Below are 6,897 nucleotides of genomic sequence, written 5' to 3'. Positions count from 1 at the left end.
TTGCTTCTGCAGTGGAAACCAGCTGTCATTGAGAATACCATGTCTGTTTCGAAAATGTTGCCATAGCAGTGCTGTTTCAAAGGATAAGTAAACTCCTCTCACCAACTTGAGCTGTGCAGGAATAGAGGGACATTTATCCACCCAGGACACACAGAGTTACTGTGCTGTGAGAAGCAGCATAGTGTGGGCACACCTTGCAGGGTGCTGGATTTGCTGGGAAATCCACATACAGCCAAGTTCTGAAGTACCTACAGAGCTTTTAGTGCCCCAAATAAAAAGTTCAGAGTTAACTCAAGTATCTCAGCACTGTGCACTGTTACATTTTTTTAATCTGGTTTCACAAAACATCCATTAATGTATGAGTAGTGACACAGTAATAATTATTTCACAAGGAATGAAAAGGCTTGCAGATCTTGTGGTTGTGCTAAATATAGACAAATATGCTCAGTGTCTTCTTTTTCTGAAAACAATTGCTTTTGTTGTTAAGCTGGCAGACACACAAGTCAGCAACCATCACCCCAGGGACTGAGATGCACACTTGAAAACAAAACAGCACTGATTGCTCAGACAGATTCATAACTTCAGAAGTATGCAAAGAAGGTCTTGCCTTCATTCTGGACTAACTAATATAGAAATAATGATATAAATTGGTCAGTGTTTGTGAAGTTGTTTTTTTTTTTTTTTTTTTGTATGATATAGAAGAATAAAGTTAAGGAATCTTCCTAAATCTTTATGCAAATTTGTGCAAAATCAGTTTAGTTCAGATTTCCATGGAAATTCAAGCAAGTTACAAATGTAAATTTGGCTTCCACTGAATCATTCACTTCTCAGGTGCCAATTTCAGGCTATGAGAGGCTGACAGTTCTGGTCTACCAGCAAGAGGACTCTCTCAAATTACCTTCTCTCACAAAGTCTACTGAAAAAAGAGAAACATAAGCATTTGATTTTAAATAAAATATGAGCACTTGAATTCATTTCTTGCTGAGAATCTCAGTAAGTGTCTGCTGTCTTTGGGAAAAAGACTTTGCTCTTTTCCTCCAAGGTGCACCTGCTCTTTCTGTTTAGTTATCAGTTTTATTATGATATGTAAAAAAGCATCCTTAATCTTATCTCAGGGTTGGTGTCTCTGTGTTAAGGTTTGCCAGACCTGAGGACAATCTCAGTGAATTTCTATGACTGAATCTGAAATGTTTGTGGTTTCATTGCTTTATGTTATCATTCAACCTTTGTAGAGATCATCTGCCTAAGCTTGCTTCACTGCTTCAGAGATCATTACATTTAGAAGATCAGATTACCTTTGGTTCAGTTGGTATTTGATTGACACAGGGAATACAAATTCACTTTTCCAGGTCTTTTCCTGATTGGTGTGTCCATGTTCTTTGTTCTGCTTCCATATACTGTCTCTATCTTGCACTTGCTTTTTTTAGGAATGTCAACAGAGTGACAAGATGAATGTCAATATCTACCAGGTGTGGAGCACACACATCTGTTATGGTTTAGTGAAGGATGATGCTAGTTCAGGATGTGATATGGCCACTAATCAAATCATGAATAATAAACTTTGGAGAACATAAAACCACATAAATTATTAAAGCAGCAAGGATGTCTGCAGATGACATTTTCAAAGCTTTAGCTCAAGTAGTGCAGATTATTTCAAAATTATATAGAAGCCTTCGTGGCTTTGTAAGTCTAGAAAGAGGCAATCGGAGTGTTTCTTTATAATATGTGATGTTTGGGCAAGGGCATTTCTCTGCTTACTTTGTCCTTAAACAGAAGTCAAACAGGTGTTCAGGTTGTGAGATGTGGTGCAGATTTCCTATCTGGGTAGTACCATTAAATAACACCAGACTTTAGTAATCATGCATCATGTACTACCACAGTGATTTAGCTTTGCTCTTACAACACTGCACCACACAACTGTGATACTTTGCTCTGCACCTTTAATTTCATTTATTAGTTGAAGTGGTGAATGTTTAGGCTCTCTTATTTATGCATGAAACTCTATAAGTGATCCTGGGAAAAATAATGAACAAGACTTCTCCCTCACCAGATATGCTGCATTCCTGGGAGAATTTTTCAATATGTAGAGCCCTTCAAACTCTCAGGAGGATCAGAGTCTATTTATTTTAAGAGAGAGCAGTCTCAGAGGGCAAATTATAAACTGTGAAAATTAACAATGAGTTTTTCAAAGGCATAAAGGGAAGTCAGATTCCTAACTTACATTCAGAGTCAATAGGAGTTGAGCATTTAATCCCATTAGTGTCTTGGAAAAGCTGCTTCTGAAAATAAACTTTTATGGTCTCATTGAATTTTCAAGAAGTAGTCTGAAAATTCCTGAGTAGACTTGAGTTTCAAGTTCCCTGTTTTATTGAACAGCCAAAGGGAGGGGGGGTTTCAAGTTTACAGCAGCTGAGATAAAATGTTGGATATCTATGAAGTACTTTCACTTGCCAGCTCTCCTCCCCTAATATACTAAACACCCCAGTATGTTAAATAACCCAGTATGATGGTTAACCTCCCTTTTGTACAGCAATTGATCGCCAGTGATATTGCCCTCTGACTTACCTGGTGTTTTCCTTCTTTGATCATTGCCTTTTAATGAGAAAAAGGGTTTTTTCAGCTCTCTGGTCTTCTTCCACTAGTTTATTTTCAGTAGAATGCCTGCAAATGACCTTTCCCTATTACTCAGATGCACTCTTTATTTTTTTTATCTGCATTGCCCCACAGCCCTCCATAACAAGGCTATCATACACGCCACAAAGGGCTGCCATCCATTCTGTACACACACCCAGACAAGCTCTTCCCATTATTCACAAAGCTTTCACAGCATTTGCTGATATTTACTTACTGTATTTTAATCCACATGAGCTCATAGACCTCTTATTTTTATATAGTTATTGTTACTTAGAGTTCTGAACATAGAAAATACCATTTTTCTGTCTTCTGCCCCATGTCCCTTAGAGTAAAGATTATAAGTACCACTTTCTCTAACAATGTCTGCTTGGAAGCCAAAGCTGGAAAAAGATTGCATAGAAATTAATCATCTAAATTTTTCATTTCAAGGAGAGGGAAAGAGGACATACCTTCATGACCTACTTTTTTGTGTGACTACAATCGATTTTCTCTAGTGTAATAAAGAAAACAGGCTTAGGGATTCTGAGACATGAACTTTGGTTGAATCCTGCACTTTGGTGGAGCAAGACACACAGAGCCAAGTGTAGTACTCAGCTGAAGCATGCTGCTACAGTTGCTGGAAAGTCCAGGAGCAGTCTCTAGGCAGCAGAGCATTCCCTTTAAGGCCAATCAGTCTACCAGGTTCCATACACTCACCACCAGAGACATTTGTCTACGAAAAGCAGCAGGGAGAAAATTATACATCCTGGAGCTGGAAACCTCCCCATAGACTCAGCAAATGGAACAATTCAAGACTAAGGTGTGTGGCTGCAAAACAATTGTCCCAGAACTTATCACCGTATTTTCCACTCCACTGCCTCTCTACTGTGTATTCCATTGATGGAACACCCATGGCTGTTCACAGCTTGCAGGCTGACACACAGTGCTTGACCAGTCCTCCCTGTGCAAGCAGGCACAGAACCTCTCCTTTTATTGGTAATTATGTCAATGAAGGATTACAGGCATCAAAGGCCACAGAAAAAGAGGGTGGGAAGTACAAAAGAGCCTGAGAAAGGGCCAACCCAGACACACAGATACACTTTCCTTAGACCTTAAGTAGTATTTGACACACAGTTTCAGTAGGAGCTACTGAAAATTCATCAGTGTTATCCATACTGTCCTCAAAATACCTTCAGTAAAAACAAGTATTTTAAGTCCTCGTATTTTTATTTGAAAAATCAGAAGTGCATTTTTTAAAAAGTAGAAAAATTTACTGTTCTTATTTTCTCCTCCTTATTTTCCTCACTTCTTTATGACAAAAATAAGAAAGAATAAAACTGGTATGTTTTCCAAATACTCTGCCTTTTTCCTATTTTTCTGTCTCTTCTGAATAAGAAAATATAAACTGATGACAGACTGTTTCCTCCACCACTCACCATTTAATGTTTTTCCCCTCTCTTCCTTCTTCTTCTGAAAAAAAAATAGGTTTTGTATCATTTTAGAAAAGTTCTTGATTACATTTTAAAGTTTGCATTCTATATTTTCCTACAGTAAATACTGTGTCTGACTAAGGCTTATCTAAATGAAAATCAGCCACTTGAATACAAAAACCTACTCTAATCTAAAATTTCTGCATGAAAAAAATGCAAGCCAGTGATAAAAACAACATTTCACAACCAGGTGAGTTTTTTTTTTTTTTATCGATCATGTAGAAGGAAAGAAATTTAAGTTAAGGAAATATAAAGGTTAAGACTTAGTATTATACAGAAATGTAAAGTATAAATATGATATATATTTCAAAAATGTAGAAAAACATAACATTGTATAATATAAAATTTGTATTTAGTAACTTGGAAAGTGCATCAGAAACTGGTTGTGGTAAGGAAATAACACAGAACAGACCTGGAAATCATAGAAATACATTTAAAAATTCCCATGAATAGATACGTTAAAATAAATACACGCTCTTGTATGGCTGTTGAGAGGATCTTAATCTTATATATAAAATAATGTCAGTGAGAAATATGGGAAGAGCCAATGCTATATCAGAAATGTGAGTGACAGTGCTGTTTGTAAGAGCTATTTGCAAGGAAGACTAACAGAAAATACAGTAACTACAGAAAATACTCAAGCAGTTTTAGAGCGCCCAAGTGAAGGCATCACATTGCAATACAATAGCAGGCATGCACTAGATGAGGCATGGGAGCAAATCTATACTTAATGTAAATTATAGTGGCTCCATTACCTTTTTCACTGGCAGCTGGCACGGCTGCAGGACAAGCTCAGTTGGGAGTGTTCAGTCCCCCAGGGGCATGTGGGGGGAGCTCAGAAAGCAGGAATAGGAATGAATGCTCAGGGCACAGTGGGGCTGAATTAAACGGAAATTAAAAGAACTGAGTGTGTGTAGCTTGGCTAAGCACAGGATTAAAGGACAAGGGAAGGGGCTCTTGCTATGGGTTGTGAGTCATCCTTTAGTACAATGAAAATACACATATCATTCATGACATGAATGTAAGAACGGGAAATTCAGACTGAATGTCAGACAAATATCCTTCCTGAAATTATGTTCTATAAGACTAAAATAATTTCCAAGCAAAATCACAGAACTTGGAGACTCTTTAAACCAAGCTGGACAAATCACTTAGAAAATGCAGAGAAATAAGCTGTTTTACCAGGACCACAGACTGGACTTTTTTAAAAGATCTTTTGTCACTTTTCAGTAAGACTTCTACAGAAATAAAATTATAATGTTGAGACTAATAGGTATTGGTCTAAAAATATTGAAGTTAAAAATAAATATTTCCTTTTGAATGAGATTAATCCAAATAATGCAAAAGAATTTTAAAATAAAAATAAAAAAATATATAATGTGAAAATATACATGGAATTTAAGTCTCAAGTCAAAACCAGTTGTGAGTGCAGTCTTGCTGCACTCTCCCTTCAATGCCATCTATCCTTCTGGCCCACACAGCTTCATGGGCCTGCCTAATGTTTGTAATGTTGGTAAAGTTCAGAAGAAGAGCAGCCCTATTGATATGAGGACAAAAAGGTATGAGAAGAGACCATAAAATCTGAATTTATAGGCTATAAAAAAGCAGTCTGAGGAGATTTAATCTGGGTATATAAAATCTTAAACAGTATCGTTAATGTCAAATGCACTTAAGCTTTTTTTTTTTTTTCTGGGAGACAGATAAGAGGACAAGGGGCATAATTGCAAAGTAAAGAAAAGCAAATTTGAAACAGATGTCATGTGTCCCATTTTTCTTTACACAGGGCCACAAGTGTATGCAGAATAGCTTATGAGTCAGAGGCTGAAGCTTAAACACTGGAGGATCATTCAAGAAACAATTAGGGCAAATAGTATCCTGAGGGGATTAGAGTATTAAAAGAAAATGAGCCTTAATAGACTGAATAGACTCCACTTAGTCCCTGAAATTTATTATGTTCATAAAGCCCAAAACAAATATAGTAACAAAAAGATAAAAGCTAAAAGTAGCCTACTCACTTAATAATATATTCTTCTTTCTCTATATTAGGCTATGATTCTGGTCTTCACATTTGCTGTTGAATATTAAACGCACAATTAGATTAGGGATATTTCAAGACATTCAGAATCTGCTTCAGGCAAAATTAACAAGAGCATTGCCTCTGAAATTTGGTACAGCTGTTACTAATAAAAGAACTAGTATTGCAGGCTGAAACAGCTGGAGATGATAAGTGAAAATAGAATTAAGGCTCAGTAATGCAGTTTTGTACTCTGGAGGGAATTCTGGACAAAATCTGCGTGTGGCCTCAGATCTGATGGCCTTGTTCTGTACAGGACCCCAGTGACATGGCATCAGCACCCCAGCACTCTGCAGATGGCCACACAAGTTCTGGCAGCTGGGAAGTTCATGTGTTTGGCTGGAAGACCATACACATGTTCAGAGGGAGGTGAAGATGAAAGCCTGAATGTTAAACTCGTTTCAGAAGCACAGTCCACTCTTGCTGCCCACCCTTCCCCTTTCCACCTGGAACACCATGATATCTGTCCTCTTCCTATTAAAACAGTATCCCTCCCTCCTCACATGTTCTGTCTTGACTGTTTGTGTGTGTGTGGTCGCTCTTCCCTGCACTTTGCAATGCACAAGCATTGAGAAGCATAATGTCACACAGCTTCAAGTCTCTGTTTATGTGGCCACTTTGTACTACAAATTCTTACAACGCTTTTCACTAAAGAATTCAAGTCTGGTGTGCAACAGAAATAAGGAGCACCATAGTGAAAAGCAATATTCTATGTGCTGC

At 37.5% G+C, this 6,897-nt stretch overlaps 1 long non-coding RNA gene across 2 annotated transcripts; it reads left to right on the top strand.

Annotated features, from left to right (window-relative positions):
- The first annotated feature begins 3,325 nt into the window (after positions 1 to 3,325).
- LOC128801531 (uncharacterized) lies at positions 3,326 to 6,623 on the top strand. Of its 2 annotated transcripts, none has more exons than XR_008435203.1 (3): positions 3,326 to 3,433; positions 4,165 to 4,293; positions 6,434 to 6,623. It is a non-coding gene; the product is annotated as an uncharacterized LOC128801531 (long non-coding RNA). The 2 variants fall into 2 exon arrangements; XR_008435204.1 differs by lacking the exon at positions 3,326 to 3,433 and adding an exon at positions 3,534 to 3,609.
- Positions 6,624 to 6,897: the final 274 nt, after the last annotated feature.

Source organism: Vidua chalybeata, chromosome 1 (assembly GCF_026979565.1).
Source record: "Vidua chalybeata isolate OUT-0048 chromosome 1, bVidCha1 merged haplotype, whole genome shotgun sequence".
Taxonomy (NCBI): Eukaryota; Metazoa; Chordata; class Aves; order Passeriformes; family Viduidae; genus Vidua; species Vidua chalybeata.
This window is presented reverse-complemented; position numbering and strand designations above follow the sequence as displayed.